General features: G+C 41.3%; 2 pseudogenes; both read right to left on the reverse strand.

Annotated features, from left to right (window-relative positions):
- Nucleotides 1–15,289: 15,289 nt before the first annotated feature.
- Nucleotides 15,290–15,389, reverse strand: LOC127077262 (uncharacterized; annotated as a pseudogene).
- Nucleotides 15,390–22,052: 6,663 nt separating this feature from the next.
- On the reverse strand, nucleotides 22,053–22,152 carry LOC127077263 (uncharacterized; annotated as a pseudogene).
- Between the last annotated feature and the right edge of the window lie 2,062 nt (nucleotides 22,153–24,214).

Raw genomic sequence — 24,214 nt, forward strand, 5'->3', positions numbered from 1 at the left:
CATAAAGTCCTTAAACTTATTTGCATTTGCCCTAATCCTTTCCTAATCATGTTTAGCATGGACTATAAAGCCTTAATCCTAATTGTTTCATCACAATGACCAATTCTAGATCTAGATTTTCAAAAATTCTCAAAATTCTCTCTCACTTTTTTCTCCAAAATTCTGCAAACACAAGCATTCTTCCTTGATTCATTCATCATCCTGAGGTATTGTTGAAGAGATTTGGACGAAAATTCAGCAGAAATCGTGACTGTTTTGTTCATACTCAAAGAGTGGAACATTAATGGTGATGTGAAATTCAGTTGAATTCAAGAGCATTTGAGCTTCTACTTCATCATCATCCATCTCAAGAAGCACGTTGGAAGAAGATTTGAGCATTGCCAAGCCTTGGAAGCGCGTGGATTCAACTCTGTTCATCAAGAGGTTACTTTTTCGACCTCCTTAATTCTCTAAATTGTTGTGATATTCTTGTAGTTCATGGTATGCTGAGTAATCTGAGCTTTGAATCGAGTAAAATGATGCTATATCCATGAAGATCCATGTGATTTAAGTTTTGATGTGAATATTTGATTCCTTCGATCCGTGTTCATCTTGATGTTTTAGCATGAATTATTCATTGATCCTTGTTGTTTGATGCATGGCAAGTTGTTTGGTATGAGTTTTGTGGATTTCTGGAACAATTCATTGGATCTGGAAATTTCCAGATGAAGATATTCATCGTGTTCATAGTGTTCATAGCATGTCCAGGTTTCCTGCGAATTTTCTTGCAAAACGCATAGGTTTTCCTGCGAATTCATCCACGAGTTCATGTTGTTACCTGCGGATTTTTTTTGAATGCATGATGGCGCGCGTTAGGGTTAAGTGATGAAACGCAGTCGTTTTTGGCTTTGGCGCATTTGAGTTTGAATTTGTACATGGCTCAAATCCTGCTGAGCGCATTTTACCATTTGCTTTGTGTTTTTTCACCATTTCTTCATCATTTCATATACATGCTTCACATTACATTTTTATTTTTTCTCCATCTTACAAATATCATATCTAATTGAATATTGATCCAAAAATCATGAGATTTTTTGCATTGTATTCCTCATTCTGTCTACTATTTTTTTATCATTTTTCCATAAATTGTGCATGGCTGAATATTTTTTGGTGCTAGGGTACTTGAACATGTATGCTTGTTTGACCTTGTTTTGCCATATCATTTGTGAAATGCTGGTCTTTGATCCAATGCCTATGAAATTTTGCATGCTATAACTAGACTGATTGCTTGACATTTTGGTGTTGATTTGGTATTTTTATCATTTACCATTTCTATTTTATGATCATGCTAAGGTAGGTGTGACAATTTGTATCACACCTTGTGATGTTCAACTTGATTGATATGTTTGCCATGCCAAATGATATCCAATTGTCTTGATTTTTTGTATGATGCATGATATGGATGTTATGATTGCTCATGATTTTTGTTGGAATTTTTGGGATCACTTCTGATTTAATTGAGATTTTTCATTATGGATGGTCACATTTGAGCTTTTAAATTGCCTTGAATTTCATTTGATTGTGAAATGCTTGATTCTTATCCAATGAATGTGAATTTTTGCACACTATTTCTAGACATGTTGAGTGTTGTTTTGGCTTTAATTTGAGGTTTTTACCATAATCCATCTCTGTTTTATGCCTATGCTAAGTTGGTGTGACAATTTGTGTCACACATGTGCTTGTTGTGCTTGCCTTGACTTATGCTATGTGATTGCCATGCCTAATAATGTCCAATGCCTCTAATTTTTTGTGTAATGATCATGTTGTATGTCCTATTTACTCATGAATTTTTCCAGGATTATCTGAATCATTTTTGATTTAATGTGCATTTGTTTCTTCTGATGTCACAATGTGGTCACAATGTGCATACCTTGCCATGTTTGGTTCATGAAATGCTTTTGGTTAATGATATTGACATGAGACCTTTTGGAATGTGTTCTTGATTGAATGAGGTTGATTCATGTTAAATTTCATGTTCTGTTTTGAATGTTTGACCCTCTTTGACCCTAGGCTTTGACCTAGTGGTTTGGACTCACTGTTTGGATTGTGGATTTCAGGTTAAGAAGCACATTGCCATGATTGGAGTTGCTCACTCATTTGAGTTGATTAGTTGATGGATGTTGGCTAACCTTATGTTGTTTTGTAGGTTGATGCCAAGTTATTTGTGTTGTGCCTATTGGCTTGTGGCTTGCATATTGTTGCTCAATGCCTTATCTGTCTGATTGTGTGATTGACTGTCTGTTTGATTGTTTGAATTGTATACTGATTGGGTTAGATTTTTTCAGGTACCTAAGTTGCTTTGAGTTCTTTTGAACTTGCTTTTGCTTTGCTTGGTTGCTTAACCATTGAGGTATAACTCTCTGACTTCATGTAGTCTGGAAGACCTGTCCTGTTATGTGGGCAGGCACCTGTCTGAAGCCCTCCTTAAGAGGCAATGCTTGTGAATGTTTAAATTTGTGCCAAGCAGGTAAAGACCTCTAAGAGGCAATTGGAAGATAAAAGAGATATGCAATCCATCTCCTGCTATTCAGTGTGTCATCCACTTTGCTCACACACCTTGTGTTGATGCATTGTGGATAATAGCCCAAGATCTTTGTTGTGTCAGTCATATGTGGAGAAGAGTTCCAACTTTCTGAACTCCCACACTTTCATTTGTCTGAAGCTCTCCCAGGCCAGGGATAAGAGCTGTGAGGTCTTACCCTCACTTCCCATTTCATCTGCTTCACCCTAACTCTCAATGTTAGGGTTAAGAGCTAACTACACCCGGTTCCAGTTGGCTTGTGTTTCACAGCTTAACCTTGTATGAGCCCAATTGTTTGCATATAGTGTGTGTGCTTGCTTTTTGTGCTTGTATGTATTTGCTTGTGCTGTTTAGGATAGCTTGCTCCCTGTGCAAGTTGGATAGAAACCTTAACATAGGGATCGTATGCATGACAACTTCTAGGCTCGAGTCGTAGTCTCCCTAGTAGTTTGTGTCTCCCTTTGTATCTGGTTAGGCTAGTCCTTTTTCCCTGCGTAGGGGAACTACGTCGCCCTGATCCTCATACCAGATGAGGTACGTAGGCAGGAGATGAGCTGATCTCTCCGGGCGCCCTTTTTCTTTTTCAACCCCTTCGTGTGTGTTTGGAGTCTGACATAAGTCCAGCGATTGGCAGTTGGTTTCCTGTGTGGGTGTGCGTCTGTTGGTTCAGAGTCTGATGTAAGTCCAGCGATTGGCATTCGGTTTCCATGTTTGCCTGTTTGTGTGGAGTCTGACATAAGTCCAACGATTGGCAGTCGGTTTCCTGTTTGTGTTTGTGTTTGTGTTTTGTTTGGCGTGCGTTAGCCGATCTACGAGTGCTCTGATTCTTCTCTGGTTAGAGAAGATACGTATGCATAGGATGCGACATCCTAGCGAGCACGTTTCCTCTGTCCCGAACTACGTCGACTCTGATGTCTGTGCCTGACAGACTACGTAGGCCCAGGATGTGATATACTGCCGAGTCCTGTTTCTCTTGTCTTTCTGTGTGTTCCTTCCAGCCTTGTGTGCAGTTTGTGAGCAGTTTTTTTAGCAACCCTATCCTTTCTTTTGTGCGTGGATCCCGTCGAGTACGACGGATGCGTAGGGGTGCTAATACCTTCCCTTCGCATAACCGACTCCCGATCCCATCTCTCTTTGGTCGCGAGACCATGTCTTTTCCAGGTTTACTTTGAGCGTTTCCTTTCCCTCCTTTGGGATAAATAACGCACGGTGGCGGCTCTGTTGTTTCGTTTTCCTGCCGGTTTTTTTGCGTAATGCGACAGCTGGCGACTCTGCTGGGGAATAAAGAGAAGTTGACCTCTTGCTGGTCCATCTTCCCTAAGCGAGTCTCTCCTAGCGCTCTCTAGGGTAGGGTTTGGTTGCTTTTGCTGTTTCATTTATTGCATTCATTTTATTTATTGTTTGCATTTATGTTTGCATTTATGTTTGCATTTATGTTTGCATTCATCATATGTTTCATCTGTGCTAGCTGTGTTTGTCTCTCTGTTGGGGTGGGAGTTACATGAGGTAAAAGGCCCAATACCCAGGCTATGAGTGAAATATAGGACACCTAGGAATAGAGTGATTCATGGGAAGCGGGTGGTATTGCGCCACTTAGCGGAACATTGATATCACGAGCAGTTCAGACTCTGATGGGGTATTATCGTTACATACTTCGGGTGTGTACATGATGATATTCTATGAAAGGGTTATTTATGCTGCGTTTCTCTCGACCTTACCCTGGCCTAGATGACACTCGTGAGTGGGGAGGGAATGATCATTATTACAGGTACAGTTGGTGACTTGTCGGTGACTTGTTGGTGACTTGTGATCCTTTTGGTGACTATTGGTTCAGAATTTTGGGGTCTCAGATGACTTTGGGTTTCAGATGAATTTCTGGTTCCGAGTTCAAGCCAAAGCTTTGATCCTGTGCTCCGAGATACACAGCCAGCCAGTCTTGTTTGCATCATTGGCATCATAGCATGTTTATTTTCAAAAAAATAAAATAAAAAATAATGCAATAAAAAAAATTTGAAAAAAAGAAAAGAAAAGAAAAAGCTAATCTCTGCATGCATATCATTTCTCAGGTTCATTCAGGAGTCTATTCACTGTGAGATGATGGCATCAGTCCCAGAGTTGAAGCGGAAGACTTGTTCCTACAGCGTTCACCGTGAGCCAGTGACTTCTTTGATAGAGTTAAGCAACCTTGTGACCAGTGGTAACCAGAAGGGGTTTGTTGATCAGTATGGGGATTTGTTGACATTGTTGAAGATGGTAGTAGATCCAGTGTCGTTGCAGACTCTTCTACAGTTATACGACCCAGAGCTTCGTTGCTTCACATTCCAGGATTATCAGTTAGCGCCTACTCTTGAGGAGTACTCCATTCTGATGAGTGTCCCGATTCAGTATCAGGTTCCTTTTTTGGATGTTCCAAAGGAGGTTGATTTTAGAGTTGTTGCCAGAGTTCTCCATTTGGGTATCAAAGAAGTCAGTGATAATTGGAAGTCCAGTGGGGATGTTGTGGGTTTGCCTTTGAAGTTCTTGTTGAGGATAGCTAGAGAGGAGGCAGAGAAGGGAAATTGGGAAGCTTTTCATGCTCAGTTGGCCATCATGATTTATGGGATTGTCCTGTTCCCGAGTATGCCCAACTTTGTGGACTATGCTGCAGTCACTATTTTCATTGGAGGAAACCCAGTTCCTACTTTGTTAGCTGACACTTACTATGCTATTCACAGTAGGCATGGTAAGGGTGAAGCTATCAGATGTTGTCTCCCATTGTTACTCAGATGGTTCTTGTCTCTCCTGCCAGTCAGTGGACCTTTTGTGGATGCTCAGAGCACTCATAAGTGGACTCAGAGGGTTATGTCTCTTACCTCTTATGATATCAGGTGGCAGTCTTACCGGATGGATGTGCGTAATGTCATTATGAGTTGTGGAGAGTTCCGAAATGTGCCACTTGTAGAGACTAAGGGTTGCATCAATTACAATCCGATTCTTTCTCTTCGCCAGTTGGGGTTTGTGATGAATGGAAGACCACTTGATGCTGAGATAGCTGAGAGTGTGTGTTTTGAGAAGCGAAGTGATCCTGTTAGTTTGGAGCGAGTAAGAAGAGCTTGGAAGACCATTGGTGTCAAGGATGGAGCTGTTCTAGGGAGGAAGTTTGCCATTGCTATGCCTGACTACACTGAGTGGGTCAAGAAGAGAGTGGAAACTTTGTTGTTGCCCTATGATAGGATGAAGCCCTTGCAAGAACAACCACCTTTGATCCTTGTTGAGAGTGTACCTGCTGAGTACTACAAGCAAGCCTTGATGGAGAATCGTAGGTTGAAAGAGAAGGAACAAGACACCCAGATGGAGCTCTACAAAGCCAAAGCTGATAAGTTGAACTTGGCTCATCAACTCAAAGGCATGCAGGGTGTAGATGCTAGTGGAGTAAAAAGCAAGAAGAGATCCTATGAGGAGATGGAGGCAATGTTGAACGCAGAACACCGTGAGTGCTTGAGGTTGCAGAGAGCTGAAGCCAGTTACCAGAAGAAGATAAGAGACTTGGAGAAGCAACTCAGAGACAAGGACATCCAACTGAAGAAAGAGATTGACTTGAGACATGCATCAGAGAGCCAACTTGGAGGAGAAGTTGTAGAGCTCAGAAGACAACTGAAGGAGAAGATCACTCCTTTGCCAGAATGTTCAGAGTGTGACCTGTTGATAGACCAGTGCCACTACCTGAAGACGCTCATTCCGGGAGAACATTTGTCTTAGCTTGTATCTCTGTTGTTTATGTTGAGAATTACCTCCAGGCTTGTTGGATGGGATTCGTTGTTGTACTTTGATCATTTGGATCTTTGTTGACGTTGTTGTATGATCTTTGTTGCTCTTATCTATAGATGAGGTTGTTAGTGTTTCACCTTGTGTTCCTTATCTTGTGTAGCTTGTTGTGTTTGTGTTGCAGGTTGCCATTTCTTGAAGATGAATTAGGCTCTTTGAATGCCTGAGAAATGAACATATCATGTGCATCATACGCATCATTAGTATCATATACATATCATTCTGCATAACAGATGTTCTTGTTCGTGACTTCTCACTCTGGTTCCTGTGTCAGGCAGGATAGCTGATCAACAACCGCACCGTTATTCAACCAGATTAAATCATCAGAGGAACATGGACCAGGTTCAAGCAAAATTGGCCGAGATGAGGGCTAACATGGCCCAATTCATGACAATGATGCAAGGGGTCGTTCAGGGGCAAGAGGAGCTACGTGCCTTAGCCCAGAGACAGGAAGCTGTGATTCCACCATCCAACCGTGCTTCACTAGTGGGTGTCCCGGTTCATGAGAATGTTGTTGCTGCTGCTCCCGCCAATGACTACGCTGTAGGGGATGAATTGATGGGTATCAGAATCAATGGACAGCCTCTTGCTGCAGAGACTGTTAATGCCAGAGCTACCCGGGCTCCGATTTGTCATTCTGCTCCGCTTGTTGACAGGCAGGAGGATATGTTCACACTCCTCAGTGAAGACGATGATGTGGTGAGATTTGAAGAGAGGGACCGTAAAGTTGATGCCCTTGCTGAGAAAATTAGAGCTATGGAATGTCAGAACTCCCTTGGTTTTGATGTTACAAATATGGGTTTGGTGGAAGGTTTGAGGATCCCCTACAAATTCAAAGCGCCCTCATTTGATAAATACAACGGTACTTCTTGTCCTCGTACCCACGTGCAGGCATACTACAGGAAGATCTCTGCTTACACAGATGACGAAAAGATGTGGATGTATTTTTTCCAGGATAGCTTGTCTCGGGCTTCCTTGGATTGGTACATGGAACTGAAGAGAGATTCTATCCGAAACTGGAGAGACCTGGGTGAGGCCTTCTTGAGGCAGTATAAACATAACATATACATGGCGCCGAGCCGGACTCAATTGCAGAGTCTTTGTCAGAAATCTGGAGAAAGCTTCAAGGAGTACGCCCAGAGGTGGCGTGAATTGGCTGCAAGAGTACAACCCCCTATGCTGGAGAGGGAGTTGACTGACATGTTCATCGGTACTTTACAGGGTGTATTCATGGACCGGATGGGGAGTTTCCCATTCGGTAGTTTCTCAGATGTTGTAATTTGCGGGGAAAGGACAGAGAGTTTGATTAAAGCTGGAAAAATTCAAGATGTTAGGTCCTCATCTTCCAAGAAGCCATTTGCTGGGGCACCTCGCCGAAGAGAGGGTGAAACCAATGCGGTGCAACACTGAAGGAGTACAAACAGAAATCAGTATCGCCAGGTTGCTGCTGTAACCATTCCAGCACCTCAACCTCGTCAACAGCAACAACAAAGGGTTCAACAACCACCGCCACAACAACAACAACAACAGCAACGTCCGTATCAGCCTAGACAGAGGATGCCTGATCGACGTTTCGATCCGTTGTCGATGACCTATGCTGAGTTGTTGCCTGAGTTACTCAGATTGGGATTCGTGGAGTTGCGTACAATGGCACCGTTGACAAAAATACTACCTGGGTATGATGCCAACGTGCGTTGTGATTTCCACTCTGGTGCACCGGGGCACCATATTGAGAACTGCAAGGCTTTTCATCATAAGGTCCAGGACCTAATTGACGCTAAAACTATCAATTTTGCTCCTGTGCCGAATGTTGTAAACAACCCTATGGCTCCGCATGGTGCACACAGAGTTAACAATGTTGAAGGTGGAGAAGCGGGAGACTTGGTGGTCAGTGTTGAGGATGTCCAGACGTCGTTGTTTGTTGTGAAAGACCGTTTGTTGAATGGGGGTATATTCCCGGGCTGTGATCAAGTTTGTGCAGATTGTGCTGGTTCAGAGAATGGGTGTATGCAGTTGAGGGCTGGTATACAGAATTTGATTGATGAGGGTTGTTTACAGTTTAGTCGGGCCAAGAATGATCGTGGGGTGGTGTCAACCGTCACTATCTATTTCAAACCATCCGAGGGACGTGGCCAGAGAGTTGTTAATGCGCCTACGACTAGTGGTACTCCTGTTACCATTTCCGCTCCTATAACCGTCAGTACTCCAACTACAATCGTTGCTTTGGGCAGAAGGGCTGTTGATAGTAGGGTTGTGCCGTGGAAATATGACAACGCTTATCGCAGCAATCGAAGGGCTGAAAGTCAGGTCAAACCAGTGAACCAAGCTCCAGTGACGATTGGTGTGCCAGCTAGAGCTCCTGTGGTTGCGAGTCCAGTTGTGGACAACGTTGGGGGACCTGGAGGTTTCACCAGAAGCGGTCGTTTGTTTGCTCCACAACCTTTGAGGGATAACAATGCTGAGGCTCTCGCCAAGGCGAAGGGTAAACAGACTGTGGTCGATGAAGAACCGGCTCAGAAGGATGCGCCTGAGGGTTCGTTTGAGAAAGACGTGGAGGAGTTCATGAAAATAATCAAGAAGAGCGACTATAAGATTGTAGATCAATTGAATCAGACTCCGTCCAAGATTTCTATACTCTCATTGTTGCTATGCTCCGAGGCGCACCGTAATGCCCTGTTGAAGATGCTGAATCTGGCTTACGTGCCTCAAGAGATTTCTGTCAACCAATTGGAGGGTGTGATTGCTAATGTCAGCACCAGGCACGGTTTGGGGTTCACCGATTTGGACTTGACGCCTGAAGGACGTAACCATAACAAGGCCTTGCATATCACCATGGAATGCAAAGGTGCAGTGTTGTCTCACGTGTTGGTAGACACTGGCTCTTCGCTGAATGTGCTGCCTAAGAAGATCCTGGGTAAGATTGATGTTGAAGTGGTTATCCTCACTCCGAGTGATCTGATTGTGCGTGCATTTGATGGATCCAAACGGTCTGTTTTTGGTGAAGTCACCTTGCCGGTGAAGATTGGCCCGGAGGTGTTCAACATTGTCTTCTATGTGATGGACATCCAGCCAGCATATAGTTGCTTATTGGGGCGTCCTTGGATTCACGCAGCTGGGGCAGTTTCGTCGACTCTCCACCAGAAGCTGAAGTATGTCTGGAATGGTCAGATTGTGACCGTGTGCGGTGAAGAAGATATTCTGGTGAGTCACCTATCCTCTTTCAAATATGTGGAGGTGGATGGCGAGATCCATGAGACCTTATGCCAGGCATTCGAGACTGTTGCTCTTGAGAGGGTGGCTTTTGCTGAGCAGAAGAAGCCAGGTGCCTCAATTGCATCGTATAAGCAAGCTATGGAAGTTGTCAACTCTGGTAATTCTGAAGGCTGGGGCAAGATGGTGGATTTGCCTGTCAAAGAAGACAAGTTCGGTATTGGTTATCAACCCTTGCAGGCGGAGCAGGGAGTGCAGACAGGTCCGAGTACCTTTACCAGCGCTGGGCTGATGAATCACGGTGACGTCTTTGCAGCTAGTAGTGAAGATGGTGACAGTGATTGTGATCTAGACAACTGGGTTCGCCCGTGTGCACCAGGGGAGTCGATCAACAACTGGACAGCAGAAGATGTGGTCCAAGTTACTCTTCAAACAGAGTAATTTTCTTTTGTTTTTCATTTTGCACAAAACCCTACGTTCTGCCCAAGGCGTAGTGGTTCATTGTAGGGCCTCATCATGTTTTTCAATGATATCATTAATAAAGGACGTTTTGCAAACAATTTTGTGATCCCTGTCTTTCTATTTTTGTTTTCATTTTTCAAAAAAAATAAAAATGGCAATGTTTTTGTTTTTTGTGACTTTCTTGAACTCTTTTTTCTAAAACAAAGCATTAAACATGCAGAAGTGATCTCACGGAATCCACTATGAACAGTTCTGTTATGGCTCAGTATGATTTCAATAATCCCATCTACCAAGCTGAAGAGGAGAGTGAGGAAGACTGTGAACTCCCTAAAGAATTGGTCAGATTGTTGAAGCAAGAGGAGAGGGTCATCCAACCTCATCAGGAGGAGTTGGAGATTGTTAATCTTGGTACTAAGGACGCCAGAAAAGATATCAAGATCGGGGCTGCTTTGAAGGAAGACGTCAAGAGCAGGTTGATTGAGATGCTGAGAGAGTATGTGGAGATATTCGCCTGGTCGTATCAAGATATGCCTGGGTTGGATACCGATATTGTGGTGCATAGATTACCTCTCAGAGAAGAGTGTCCTTCGGTCAAGCAGAAGCTTCGGAGAACGAGTCCTGATATGGCTGTTAAGATAAAGGAAGAGGTTCAGAAGCAGTTTGATGCGGATTTTTTGTCAGTTACGACTTATCCCCCGTGGGTGGCCAACATTGTTCCCGTGTCGAAGAAGGACGGTAAGGTCAGAATGTGTGTCGATTACCGGGATTTGAATAGAGCGAGTCCGAAAGATGATTTCCCATTACCTCACATTGATGTATTGGTGGATAATACGGCTCAATCCTCGGTTTTCTCTTTCATGGATGGTTTTTCTGGTTATAATCAGATCAAGATGGCGCCAGAGGACATGGAAAAGACGACATTCATTACACCTTGGGGCACGTTCTTCTATAAGGTGATGCCATTTGGGTTGAAGAATGCCGGTGCTACCTATCAGAGGGCTATGACGACTCTCTTTCATGACATGATGCACAAAGAGATTGAAATGTACATGGATGATATGATTGCGAAGTTGCAGACAGAAGAGGAGCACCTGGTTAATTTGCAGAAATTGTTTGACCGGCTAAGTTCAAACTGAGGCTGAATCCGAACAAGTGTACATTTGGGGTGAGATCCGGGAAGTTGTTGGGTTTCATTGTCAGTGAAAAAGGGATTGAGGTTGATCCAGCGAAAGTCAAAGCTATACAAGAAATGCCTAAACCGAAAACAGAAAAGCAGGTTCGTGGGTTTTTAGGGAGATTGAACTACATTGCAAGGTTTGTATCTCACCTAACTGCCACGTGTGAACCAATATTCAAATTGCTAAGAAAGAATCAAGCAATCAGGTGGAATGATGACTGTCAGAAAGCTTTTGACAAGATAAAAGAGTATTTACAGAAACCTCCAATCCTTATACCTCCAGTTCCTGGGAGACCGTTGATAATGTACCTATCAATGACTGAGAACTCGATGGGGTGTGTATTGGGACAGCATGACGAGTCTGGTCGAAAAGAGCATGTCATATACTACCTTAGCAAAAAGTTTACCGACTGTGAAATCAAATATTCACAGCTTGAGAAAACTTGTTGTGCTTTGGCCTGGGCTGCTCGCCGACTGAGGCAGTATATGTTGAACCATACCACTTTGTTGATTTCTAAGATGGATCCAGTGAAATACATCTTTGAGAAGCCGGCTCTCACCGGACGTGTTACCCGTTGGCAGATGATTCTAACTGAGTACGATATTCAGTACACGTTGCAGAAGGCCATCAATGGTAGTATTCTGTCAGACTACCTCGCCGAGCAACCGATCGATGATTATCAGCCGATGATGTTTGAATTCCCTGATGAAGACATCATGTATCTGAAGATGAAAGATTGTGAAGAGCCTCTTGTCGAGGAAGGACCGGATCCTGATGACAAATGGACACTGATGTTTGATGGGGCCGTGAATGTGAATGGTAACGGTGTTGGGCGGTGCTTATCAATCCTAAAGTTGCTCATATACCTTTTTCTGCCAGATTGACTTTTGACGTCACCAACAACGAGGCTGAGTATAAGGCTTGTATCATGGGGATAGAAGAAGCCATTGATTTAAGGATCAAAACACTTGACATCGATGGAGATTCCGCTATAGTGATCAATCAGGTCAACGGAGATTGGAATACCAACCAGCCGCATTTGATTCCTTATAGAGATTACACTAGGAGAATACTGACGTTCTTCAAGAAAGTGAAGTTGTATCATGTCCCCCGAGACGAGAATCGGATGGCTGATGCTTTGGCTACTTTATCTTCGATGATCAAAGTTCATTGGTGGAATCATGTGCCACATGTTGCGGTGAATCGACTCGAGAGGCCTGCGTATGTGTTTGCAGCCGAGTCTGTTGTTGATGAGAAACCGTGGTACTATGACATCAAGAATTTCCTCAAGAGTCAGGAGTATCCTGAAGGTGCGTCAAAGAATGACAAGAAAACCCTGAGAAGGCTAGCTGGAAGCTTTTATTTGAATCAGGATGACGTGTTGTACAAAAGGAACTTTGACATGGTTCTGCTCAGATGCGTGGATAGACACGAAGCAGACATGTTGATGCAGGAAGTGCATGAAGGATCTTTTGGTACCCATGCTGGTGGTCATGCAATGTCCAAGAAACTGTTGAGAGCCGGTTATTACTGGATGACTATGGAATCCGATTGTTTCAAATATGCTCGGAAGTGCCATAAGTGTCAAATCTATGCTGATAAGGTGCATGTACCACCAAGCCCTCTGAATGTCATGAATTCGCCTTGGCCGTTGATAACACGAAATTATATCACATTTTAAGACTTAATTCAATTAGATTATATTATCATTTACTTTAGTTTATCTCATTTTATCAGATATTATGCAGTATTTCCTTGCTATTTATGTCAGGTATCCATTTTGAAGCAAAAGTGAAAAAGGGAAGAAAAGGAGGTGTAGAAAGGAGTAAAAAGGAAACAAATATCAAAGACCAAGCCCAACCCAAAGAAAGCGCACGTTGTGCCTGTGACGGGCGTCACAAGGGTTGTGACGAGCGTCACACTAAAAGCACCCCTGTGACGAGCGTCACACATGGTGTGACGAGCGTCACACCATTCCACTAGCTTTTTGGCGCAAGTCACGCCCTCAGAAGAATTGAAGAGACGTTGAGAGAGTTCGTGTCCTATGCCCACGCCGTGTATTTAGCCATGCTGAAGACTCGTGGGAAACAAAAAGCAGTTAGAAGCACTACTATAAATAGCTACATTAGAAACCTAAAAGGGCTCCGCTTCCTCTCCCCTCTTTTGCCGTCTACTCTGCCGAAGCTTTTCAAACCTTCTGTTTTAGCTTTTGCTTATTTTTCTTTTCCAGCATTGTTTATTTTATTTATTTCTTTTGCAAGCTTTACATTCTTTTTCCCTTGCAAATTTACCTTTCCCGTTTTAGCTTTTAGATATTTTTCGCATAATAGGTTCTACACCGGAAACTATTGTGCAACTTTATACCGGATTTAACCTTACGTTATATTCCAGTTTTATTTCCTTGATTTAATTTACTGTTTAATTGAAGAATCCAAGAACAAATCCTACCGGCTTGTGGTGGAGTGTTCAAGACTATTGTATTACGCATTCAGGTTCTTTAATCATTATTTAATATTTTGTTTTATTATTTATCTATATTATCTGCCTGGAATGAGTCTGTTTATGCATGATATAAATTCTTATTTATTTAGCATGTCTGGATAATTTGCCTAGGTATCGGTATGTAAAGTAAGCAGAATAAGGGATCAAGACTGAGTCGGTCTATCTAAACTAAAAATCAAAATCAATCTTTTTACGGTCTCAACTTACAGGTTTAATAACAAGATTTTTTACAAAAGTAAAAGACATAAAGAAGTTAAAATCAATAGAGCGAGAGTTTGAGATTTTAACTGGACAGTGTAAGTTAGGCATTAATTCTAGATCAGGGCGAGAGCAAGTTTTAGAGTTAATTAAATTCTGACCTTTTCCAAAAAGTATTTTTAAAGATTGAATGTGAGGACGAGAGTTAAGCATTTGGATTTGATTATATAACCTAAGTCAACAGAGCGAGAGTTTGAGATAAGGGTGTTTAAAACGGTCAGTATTTTCTTAAAAGGAGTTTCTGCAACTTTATTGTTTTCAAAATATGGTTTTTGACTTAATTATAAGTGACAGCTACATTAATATAAAATCATGGTTTATTCAACAGAGCGAGAGTTTGAGATAAAACCTTTAACCAATAAAGTTAACCGAAACGATTCATTTTAAAACCAAGAGACCGACAAAGACTTGATTCCCTAGTTTTGACGAACTACATACCGATATCCGTTTCATTAATATTTAATCTAGATATTAGTTTAGCTCTTAGTTTTTCCCCAAACAATCAAACATTTTCACCTTAGATTTACGTAGTAACCTTAGATAACGGTATATCGATTCATAAGTCCCTGTGGGATCGATATCTTTTAAAACTACGCGATAGAACTGTGCACTTGCAGTTTGTATCCCATTCTCGACTCACCCAGTCGAGCGATCAAGTTTTTGGCGCCGTTGCCGGGGACTTTTATTCAATCGATATCGTAACTCTTCCGTTACGCTGTAGAGACTAAGGTTTCTTTTTCTTCTATTTTCTTTCTTTCGTTGATTTGTATGCCACGCACTCGCTCACAAGGCGAACCGTTCTATTTACGAATCAACGATATCGAACTATATCTCCGAGTCTTACGACGAATTCGGGAATATCGTGCTGCGAACAATCTCCCTCCTGTAGACCTTCCTGATTTCAAAAACATTTTTCCTTCGATACCCGAGATGGCAGAACCAGCTCGTGCTCTTAGAGATTACGCCGCTCCGTCGCAAGATGAACCGCATTCAAGTATTGCTCCGCCCGCAATCGAAGCAAACAACTTTGAACTTAAACCTTCGCTGTTGCAGGCTGTGCAACAAAACCAATTCTCTGGAAATCTTACCGAAGATCCAAACCTTCATTTATCCGTATTTGTCCAATACGCTGATACTGTTAAAGCTAATGGTGTCACTTCAGAGGCAATTCGACTTCGTCTTTTTCCTTTCTCATTAAGAGATAGCGCTAGAAGATGGTTTCAATCACTTCCTTCCAACTCAGTCACCACATGGGACGAGTTGAAGAAAGTTTTTCTTGCCCGATATTTTCCGCCAAGCAAAACAGCTATGTTAAGAGCCCAGATAAACGGATTTAAACAGAAAGACAACGAGTCTCTTTTCGAAGCATGGGAAAGATACAAAGACATGATGAGACTTTGCCCACACCATGGTTTGGAAGACTGGTTAGTAATTCACACATTTTATAATGGTCTCTTATACAATACAAGGTTAACAATAGACGCCGCTGCAGGTGGTGCACTAATGAACAAACCCTATGCTGATGCTTACCAGCTTATCGAGAGCATGGCCCAAAACCACTATCAGTGGGGAACCGAACGAACAACGGTGGAAAAACCTCAACCGAAAACTGGCATGTACGAGATAAGTAACCTTGATCACGTCAATGCAAAAGTGGATGCTTTGGTCCAGAAAATTGAAAGTTTAAATGTATCACCTCCAGCCGCCGTGGTTGCTATAACTCAGAATTGCGAGGTCTGTGGAATCCAAGGCCACACTCCTGCGGAATGTCAACTCTTGACTGGAATCCAAGCAGAGCAAGTAAACTATGCTCAAGGAAGCCCCTATTCGAATACCTATAACCCAAATTGGAAGAACCATCCAAACTTTTCATATAAGAGTAATAATGCTTTATACGCACCTGGACAGTCTCCAAATCAAGCCCCATCTATACCTCCGGGATATCAGAAACAGAATCCTAACAATAATACCCCTAGAAAATCCAACTTGGAAATCATGATGGAAAACTTTATAGCTTCCCAACAACAAACCAATAAAGATTTCTTAAACCAGAACATACACACTGGCGAACAACTTAAACAACTAGCAAGCAAAGTAGATGCCTTGGCTACCCATAACAAAATGCTAGAAACACAAATATCTCAAGTAGCTCAACAACAAGCACCTACTGCTGCCCCAACTGGTACATTCCCTGGACAGCCCCAACCCAATCCGAGAAGCCAAGCTCATGCAATTATATTAAGAAGTGGAACGGAAGTGGAAGGACCGTCTGACCCAAGGATAGAAAACCAAAACCCTAAGAAATCAACTGAGGAAAGTGAACCTAAGGAAAAGGAAGAGAGTAATAAGGAAACCCTAGAAAAGAAGGAACCTTATGTACCTCCACCACCTTACAAACCACCTATACCTTACCCTCAAAGGCTTGTTAAAACCAAAGATGTAGGCCAATTTAGAAAATTTGTTGATCTCCTTAAACAATTAAACGTTACAATTCCGTTTACCGAAGCTATTACGCAGATGCCCTCATATGCTAAATTCTTAAAAGAAATTCTTTCTAATAAGAGGAAACTTGAGGATAGCGAAACCGTTACACTCCCTGCCGAATGTAGCGCTATAATCCAAAACATGCCCCCTAAACTCAAGGATCCGGGTAGTTTCTCTATACCCTGTCACATAGGAAAATTTGTCATCGACAAAGCCTTATGCGATTTAGGAGCCGGAATTAGCGTTATGCCTTTATCCATATGTAAGAAACTGGAAATGGGAGAATTAAGACCGACCAAAATGTCTGTGCAATTAGCAGATCGTTCCATCAAATATCCTGTAGGAATCCTTGAAAACGTTCCCGTACGCATAGGTCAGTTTTACATTCCCACTGACTTCACAATTATGGACATTAGAGAAGATGATACTACACCTATTATACTAGGAAGACCATTCTTAGCAACTGCCGGTGCAATCATAGACGTAAAACGAGGACGACTCACCTTCGAAGTAGGTGAAGAGAAAATTGAATTCATTCTTTCCCAATTCTTGAAAGCACCTGCAATAGAAGATACATGTTACTTCATGGATATCATCGATGAATGCATAAAAGAAGCAAAGTCAGGAGAAGACAAATCATCAGACTATCTTTTAGAGGACAAATCTAACCAATGTTTAGCAATAACACCGGACCCTACGCAGTGTCTTAACAAACCAACCCCTGATTTGAAAACACTTCCCAAAAATCTGAGATATGAATTCCTAGACTTAGAACTTGAACGACCTGTGATAGTTAATGCCGATCTAGGAAGACTCGAAACAGAAAAACTCCTACATATCTTAAGAAAATACCCAACCGCACTAGGATACCACATAACCGATCTTAAAGGAATAAGCCCTTCTATTTGTATGCACCGCATCATGTTAGAAGAAGACTGTAAAACCTCTAGGGAACACCAGAGAAGACTAAATCCGATCCTAAGTGAGGTAGTAAAGAAAGAAATAACCAAGTTATTGGAAGCAGGTATTATATATCCTATATCTGATAGCAAATGGGTTAGTCCTGTACACGTTGTACCAAAGAAAGGAGGCATAACCGTTATTGAAAACGAAAAAGGAGAAACTATAACTAAACGAATCGAATCGGGATGGAGAATGTGCATTGATTATAGGAAACTAAACAAAGCAACCCGAAAAGATCATTTCCCTTTACCATTCATTGACCAAATGTTAGAACGATTAGCTAAACATTCACATTTCTGTTATTTAGACGGTTATTCAGGCTTCTTTCAAATACCAATTCACCCTGATGACCAAGAAAAGACAACATTCACATGCTCTTTTGGTACCTTCGCTTATAGACGAATGCCGTTTGGTCTGTGTAATGCCCCTGCAACTTTTCAAAGATGCATGATGGCAATATTCGCCGACTTTCTCGAAAACATCATGGAAGTATTTATGGATGACTTTTCTGTATACGGACAAAGTTTCGAAGAATGCCTTGAAAACCTAGAAAGAGTTCTTGAGCGATGTGTAAAAGTAAACTTAGTACTTAATTGGGAAAAGTGCCACTTTATGGTACAAGAAGGAATTGTTTTAGGACACATCATCTCGAACAGAGGAATTGAAGTAGACAAAGCCAAAATAGAGGTAATCGAAAATCTTCAACCCCCAAGAACCGTGAGAGAAGTACGAAGCTTTTTAGGACACGCCGGTTTTTACCGACGATTCATCAAAGACTTCTCTAAGATAACTAAACCCTTAACCGGACTGTTGATGAAAGATGCTGAATTCATATTCGACGATAACTGTTTAAAAGCATTTCAAACTCTTAAACAAGCATTGATCTCCGCACCCATTATGCAGACACCAGACTGGAATGAACCATTCGAAATAATGTGCGATGCCAGTGATTATGCTGTAGGTGCTGTTCTAGGACAAAGAAAGGATAAAAAGCTTCACGTTATATATTACGCTAGCAGAACCCTGGATGAAGCACAGATGAATTATGCCACAACCGAGAAAGAACTCCTAGCAGTGGTATTTGCGCTAGATAAATTTCGTTCTTACTTGGTAGGAGCCAAAATAATAGTTTACACCGATCACGCTGCTATCAGGTACCTTTTAACAAAAAAAGATGCTAAACCTAGACTCCTAAGATGGATCTTGTTACTACAAGAATTCGACTTAGAAATCAAGGACAAGAAAGGAACTGAAAACGTAGTAGCAGACCACCTCTCTAGACTTGAGAACCTTGAACCGGAAAGAACATCCATAAATACTTCCATAAAAGTCATCCATAAATACTTCCATGATGTTTTATATATTAAGTGTGACTTAATCATGAGAACACATTAAACATAAGGACACTATTCCTAAAGTATCCGTAGTCGAGCTTTAGTGTGAAATGGGATAACATTAAAGCATTAAGACTATTATGTTTGTAGACTGATGATCACATCTCATGGATCATGGATAAAGAGTTATCAAGTCTTAAACATAGGTATGAATATTAGGAGTAATATTTATACCGGATTGACCCGCTATGAGAATACTATATAGAAAGTTATGCAAGGTGTCATAAGTTATTCTCATGGTGATAATAGTGTATTCCACTCTTCGACCTGAAACCACTATGGATCCTAGATGTAGAGTCGAGTGCTTTATTGCTGATCCAACGTTGTCCGTAACTGGATAACCATAAAGACAGTTGATGGGTACTCCACAAAGCATGCTGAGGGACATGAGTGACCTAGATGGAATTTGCCCATCCTGCATAACAGGATAAATGTCTATGGGCCCAATATTGAGCTGGACAAGGATGACACGGTCTATGCCTTATGTTCAATATAGACATAAGGGCAAAAAGGTAATTATACACATAAGTATTATCACAAAAGGTTTTGTCAGATCACACGACATTTTCGTGTCTTAGGTAGCAGTGATGTGTTGCTAGATACCGCTCACTGTTTATTATGTTAAATGCGTGATTTAATATAATTGCCAACGTCACGAAAACCTCCAGGGTCACACACAAAGGACGGATTGATGAGAGATAGAGTAACTAAGGAATACCGTAAGGTACGGTGCCCTTAAGTGAGTTATAGAGCATCGTAAGGTACGATGTACTTGAGTAGAATACGAAATATGGTAAGGTACCATGAGCTTAAGTGATTTTGGGCATATTATAAGATATGGGCCAAAATACACTTAAGTGGGCTTTTAGCTTGAAGCCCACACAAGTGGTTCTATAAATAGAACCCTTGTGCAGAAGCAAAAATTGGCGGTTGCATTATTTTCGTTTTCTCTCACTCTCTCTCTCTCACTCAAAGCCTTCATTCATACCAGCTAGCACTGAGATTGAAGGAACCCGTTCGTGTGGACTGAGTAGAGACGTTGTCATCGTTCAACGTGCGTGATCGCTTCGTGGATCTACATCAAAGGTTTTGATCGTCACAAGAGATCTGCACCAAAGGTTTCAACCGTCACAAGAGGTAAATATTCTATCACTGATCATGACCATTCGTAAGGATCTCTAAAGGAGAAATTTTTATTTCCGCTGCGTTTTGGACCGCAATTCTCCTTCACACTTCCCTGGGGAAGGGAAATGGTATTTGCAACCGGAAACCAGACAGGACGTTTACCGACGACTCTACTGGGTACCTTTGGCTGGGGAATTACCAGACATTTACCGATGACTGGGATGAATAGATAGTCTGTTTTAGCTTTTGCTTATTTTTCTTTTCCAGCATTGTTTATTTTATTTATTTCTTTTGCAAGCTTTACATTCTTTTTCCCTTGCAAATTTACCTTTCCCGTTTTAGCTTTTAGATATTTTTCGCATAATAGGTTCTACACCGGAAACTATTGTGCAACTTTATACCGGATTTAACCTTACGTTATATTCCAGTTTTATTTCCTTGATTTAATTTACTGTTTAATTGAAGAATCCAAGAACAAATCCTACCGGCTTGTGGTGGAGCGTTCAAGACTATTGTATTACGCATTCAGGTTCTTTAATCATTATTTAATATTTTGTTTTATTATTTATCTATATTATCTGCCTGGAATGAGTCTGTTTATGCATGATATAAATTCTTATTTATTTAGCATGTCTGGCTAATTTGCCTAGGTATCGGTATGTAAAGTAAGCAGAATAAGGGATCAAGACTGAGTCGGTCTATCTAAACTAAAAATCAAAATCAATCTTTTTACGGTCTCAACTTACAGGTTTAATAACAAGATTTTTTACAAAAGTAAAAGACATAAAGAAGTTAAAATCAATAGAGCGAGAGTTTGAGATTTTAACTGGACAGTGTAAGTTAGGCATTAATTCTAGATCAGGGCGAGAGCAAGTTTTAGAGTTAATTAAATTCTGACCTTTTCCAAAAAGTATTTTTAAAGATTGAATGTGAGGACGAGAGTTAAGCATTTGGATTTGATTATATAACCTAAGTCAACAGAGCGAGAGTTTGAGATAAGGGTGTTTAAAACGGTCAGTATTTTCTTAAAAGGAGTTTCTGCAACTTTATTGTTTTCAAAATATGGTTTTTGACTTAATTATAAGTGACAGCTACATTAATATAAAATCATGGTTTATTCAACAGAGCGAGAGTTTGAGATAAAACCTTTAACCAATAAAGTTAACCGAAACGATTCATTTTAAAACCAAGAGACCGACAAAGACTTGATTCCCTAGTTTTGACGAACTACATACCGATATCCGTTTCATTAATATTTAATCTAGATATTAGTTTAGCTCTTAGTTTTTCCCCAAACAATCAAACATTTTCACCTTAGATTTACGTAGTAACCTTAGATAACGGTATATCGATTCATAAGTCCCTGTGGGATCGATATCTTTTAAAACTACGCGATAGAACTGTGCACTTGCAGTTTGTATCCCATTCTCGACTCACCCAGTCGAGCGATCAAGTTTTTGGCGCCGTTGCCGGGGACTTTTATTCAATCGATATCGTAACTCTTCCGTTACGCTGTAGAGACTAAGGTTTCTTTTTCTTCTATTTTCTTTCTTTCGTTGATTTGTATGCCACGCACTCGCTCACAAGGCGAACCGTTCTATTTACGAATCAACGATATCGAACTATATCTCCGAGTCTTACGACGAATTCGGGAATATCGTGCTGCGAACAATCTCCCTCCTGTAGACCTTCCTGATTTCAAAAACATTTTTCCTTCGATACCCGAGATGGCAGAACCAGCTCGTGCTCTTAGAGATTACGCCGCTCCGTCGCAAGATGAACCGCATTCAAGTATTGCTCCGCCCGCAATCAAAGCAAACAACTTTGAACTTAAACCTTCGCTGTTGCAGGCTGTGCAACAAAACCAATTCTCTGGAAATCTTACCGAAGATCCAAACCTTCATTTATCCGTATTTGTCCAATACGCTGATACTGTTAAAGCTAATGGTGTCACTTCAGAGGCAATTCGACTTCGTCTTTTTCCTTTCTCATTAAGAGATAGCGCTAGAAGATGGCTTCAATCACTTCCTTCCAACTCAGTCACCACATGGAACGAGTTGAAGAAAGTTTTTCTTGCCCGATATTTTCCGCCAAGCAAAACAGCTATGTTAAGAGCCCAGATAAACGGATTTAAACAGAAAGACAACGAGTCTCTTTTCGAAGCATGGGAAAGATACAAAGACATGATGAGACTTTGCCCACACCATGGTTTGGAAGACTGGTTAGTAATTCACACATTTTATAATGGTCTCTTATACAATACAAGGTTAACAATAGACGCCGCTGCAGGTGGTGCACTAATGAACAAACCCTATGCTGATGCTTACCAGCTTATCGAGAGCATGGCCCAAAACCACTATCAGTGGGGAACCGAACGAACAACGGTGGAAAAACCTCAACCGAAAACTGGCATGTACGAGATAAGTAACCTTGATCACGTCAATGCAAAAGTGGATGCTTTGGTCCAGAAAATTGAAAGTTTAAATGTATCACCTCCAGCCGCCGTGGTTGCTATAACTCAGAATTGCGAGGTCTGTGGAATCCAAGGCCACACTCCTGCGGAATGTCAACTCTTGACTGGAATCCAAGCAGAGCAAGTAAACTATGCTCAAGGAAGCCCCTATTCGAATACCTATAACCCAAATTGGAAGAACCATCCAAACTTTTCATATAAGAGTAATAATGCTTTATACGCACCTGGACAGTCTCCAAATCAAGCCCCATCTATACCTCCGGGATATCAGAAACAGAATCCTAACAATAATACCCCTAGAAAATCCAACTTGGAAATCATGATGGAAAACTTTATAGCTTCCCAACAACAAACCAATAAAGATTTCTTAAACCAGAACATACACACTGGCGAACAACTTAAACAACTAGCAAGCAAAGTAGATGCCTTGGCTACCCATAACAAAATGCTAGAAACACAAATATCTCAAGTAGCTCAACAACAAGCACCTACTGCTGCCCCAACTGGTACATTCCCTGGACAGCCCCAACCCAATCCGAGAAGCCAAGCTCATGCAATTATATTAAGAAGTGGAACGGAAGTGGAAGGACCGTCTGACCCAAGGATAGAAAACCAAAACCCTAAGAAATCAACTGAGGAAAGTGAACCTAAGGAAAAGGAAGAGAGTAATAAGGAAACCCTAGAAAAGAAGGAACCTTATGTACCTCCACCACCTTACAAACCACCTATACCTTACCCTCAAAGGCTTGTTAAAACCAAAGATGTAGGCCAATTTAGAAAATTTGTTGATCTCCTTAAACAATTAAACGTTACAATTCCGTTTACCGAAGCTATTACGCAGATGCCCTCATATGCTAAATTCTTAAAAGAAATTCTTTCTAATAAGAGGAAACTTGAGGATAGCGAAACCGTTACACTCCCTGCCGAATGTAGCGCTATAATCCAAAACATGCCCCCTAAACTCAAGGATCCGGGTAGTTTCTCTATACCCTGTCACATAGGAAAATTTGTCATCGACAAAGCCTTATGCGATTTAGGAGCCGGAATTAGCGTTATGCCTTTATCCATATGTAAGAAACTGGAAATGGGAGAATTAAGACCGACCAAAATGTCTGTGCAATTAGCAGATCGTTCCATCAAATATCCTGTAGGAATCCTTGAAAACGTTCCCGTACGCATAGGTCAGTTTTACATTCCCACTGACTTCACAATTATGGACATTAGAGAAGATGATACTACACCTATTATACTAGGAAGACCATTCTTAGCAACTGCCGGTGCAATCATAGACGTAAAACGAGGACGACTCACCTTCGAAGTAGGTGAAGAGAAAATTGAATTCATTCTTTCCCAATTCTTGAAAGCACCTGCAATAGAAGATACATGTTACTTCATGGATATCATCGATGAATGCATAAAAGAAGCAAAGTCAGGAGAAGACAAATCATCAGACTATCTTTTAGAGGACAAATCTAACCAATGTTTAGCAATAACACCGGACCCTACGCAGTGTCTTAACAAACCAACCCCTGATTTGAAAACACTTCCCAAAAATCTGAGATATGAATTCCTAGACTTAGAACTTGAACGACCTGTGATAGTTAATGCCGATCTAGGAAGACTCGAAACAGAAAAACTCCTACATATCTTAAGAAAATACCCAACCGCACTAGGATACCACATAACCGATCTTAAAGGAATAAGCCCTTCTATTTGTATGCACCGCATCATGTTAGAAGAAGACTGTAAAACCTCTAGGGAACACCAGAGAAGACTAAATCCGATCCTAAGTGAGGTAGTA

This window comes from Lathyrus oleraceus, chromosome 4 (genome assembly GCF_024323335.1).
Source record: "Lathyrus oleraceus cultivar Zhongwan6 chromosome 4, CAAS_Psat_ZW6_1.0, whole genome shotgun sequence".
NCBI lineage: Eukaryota > Viridiplantae > Streptophyta > Magnoliopsida > Fabales > Fabaceae > Lathyrus > Lathyrus oleraceus.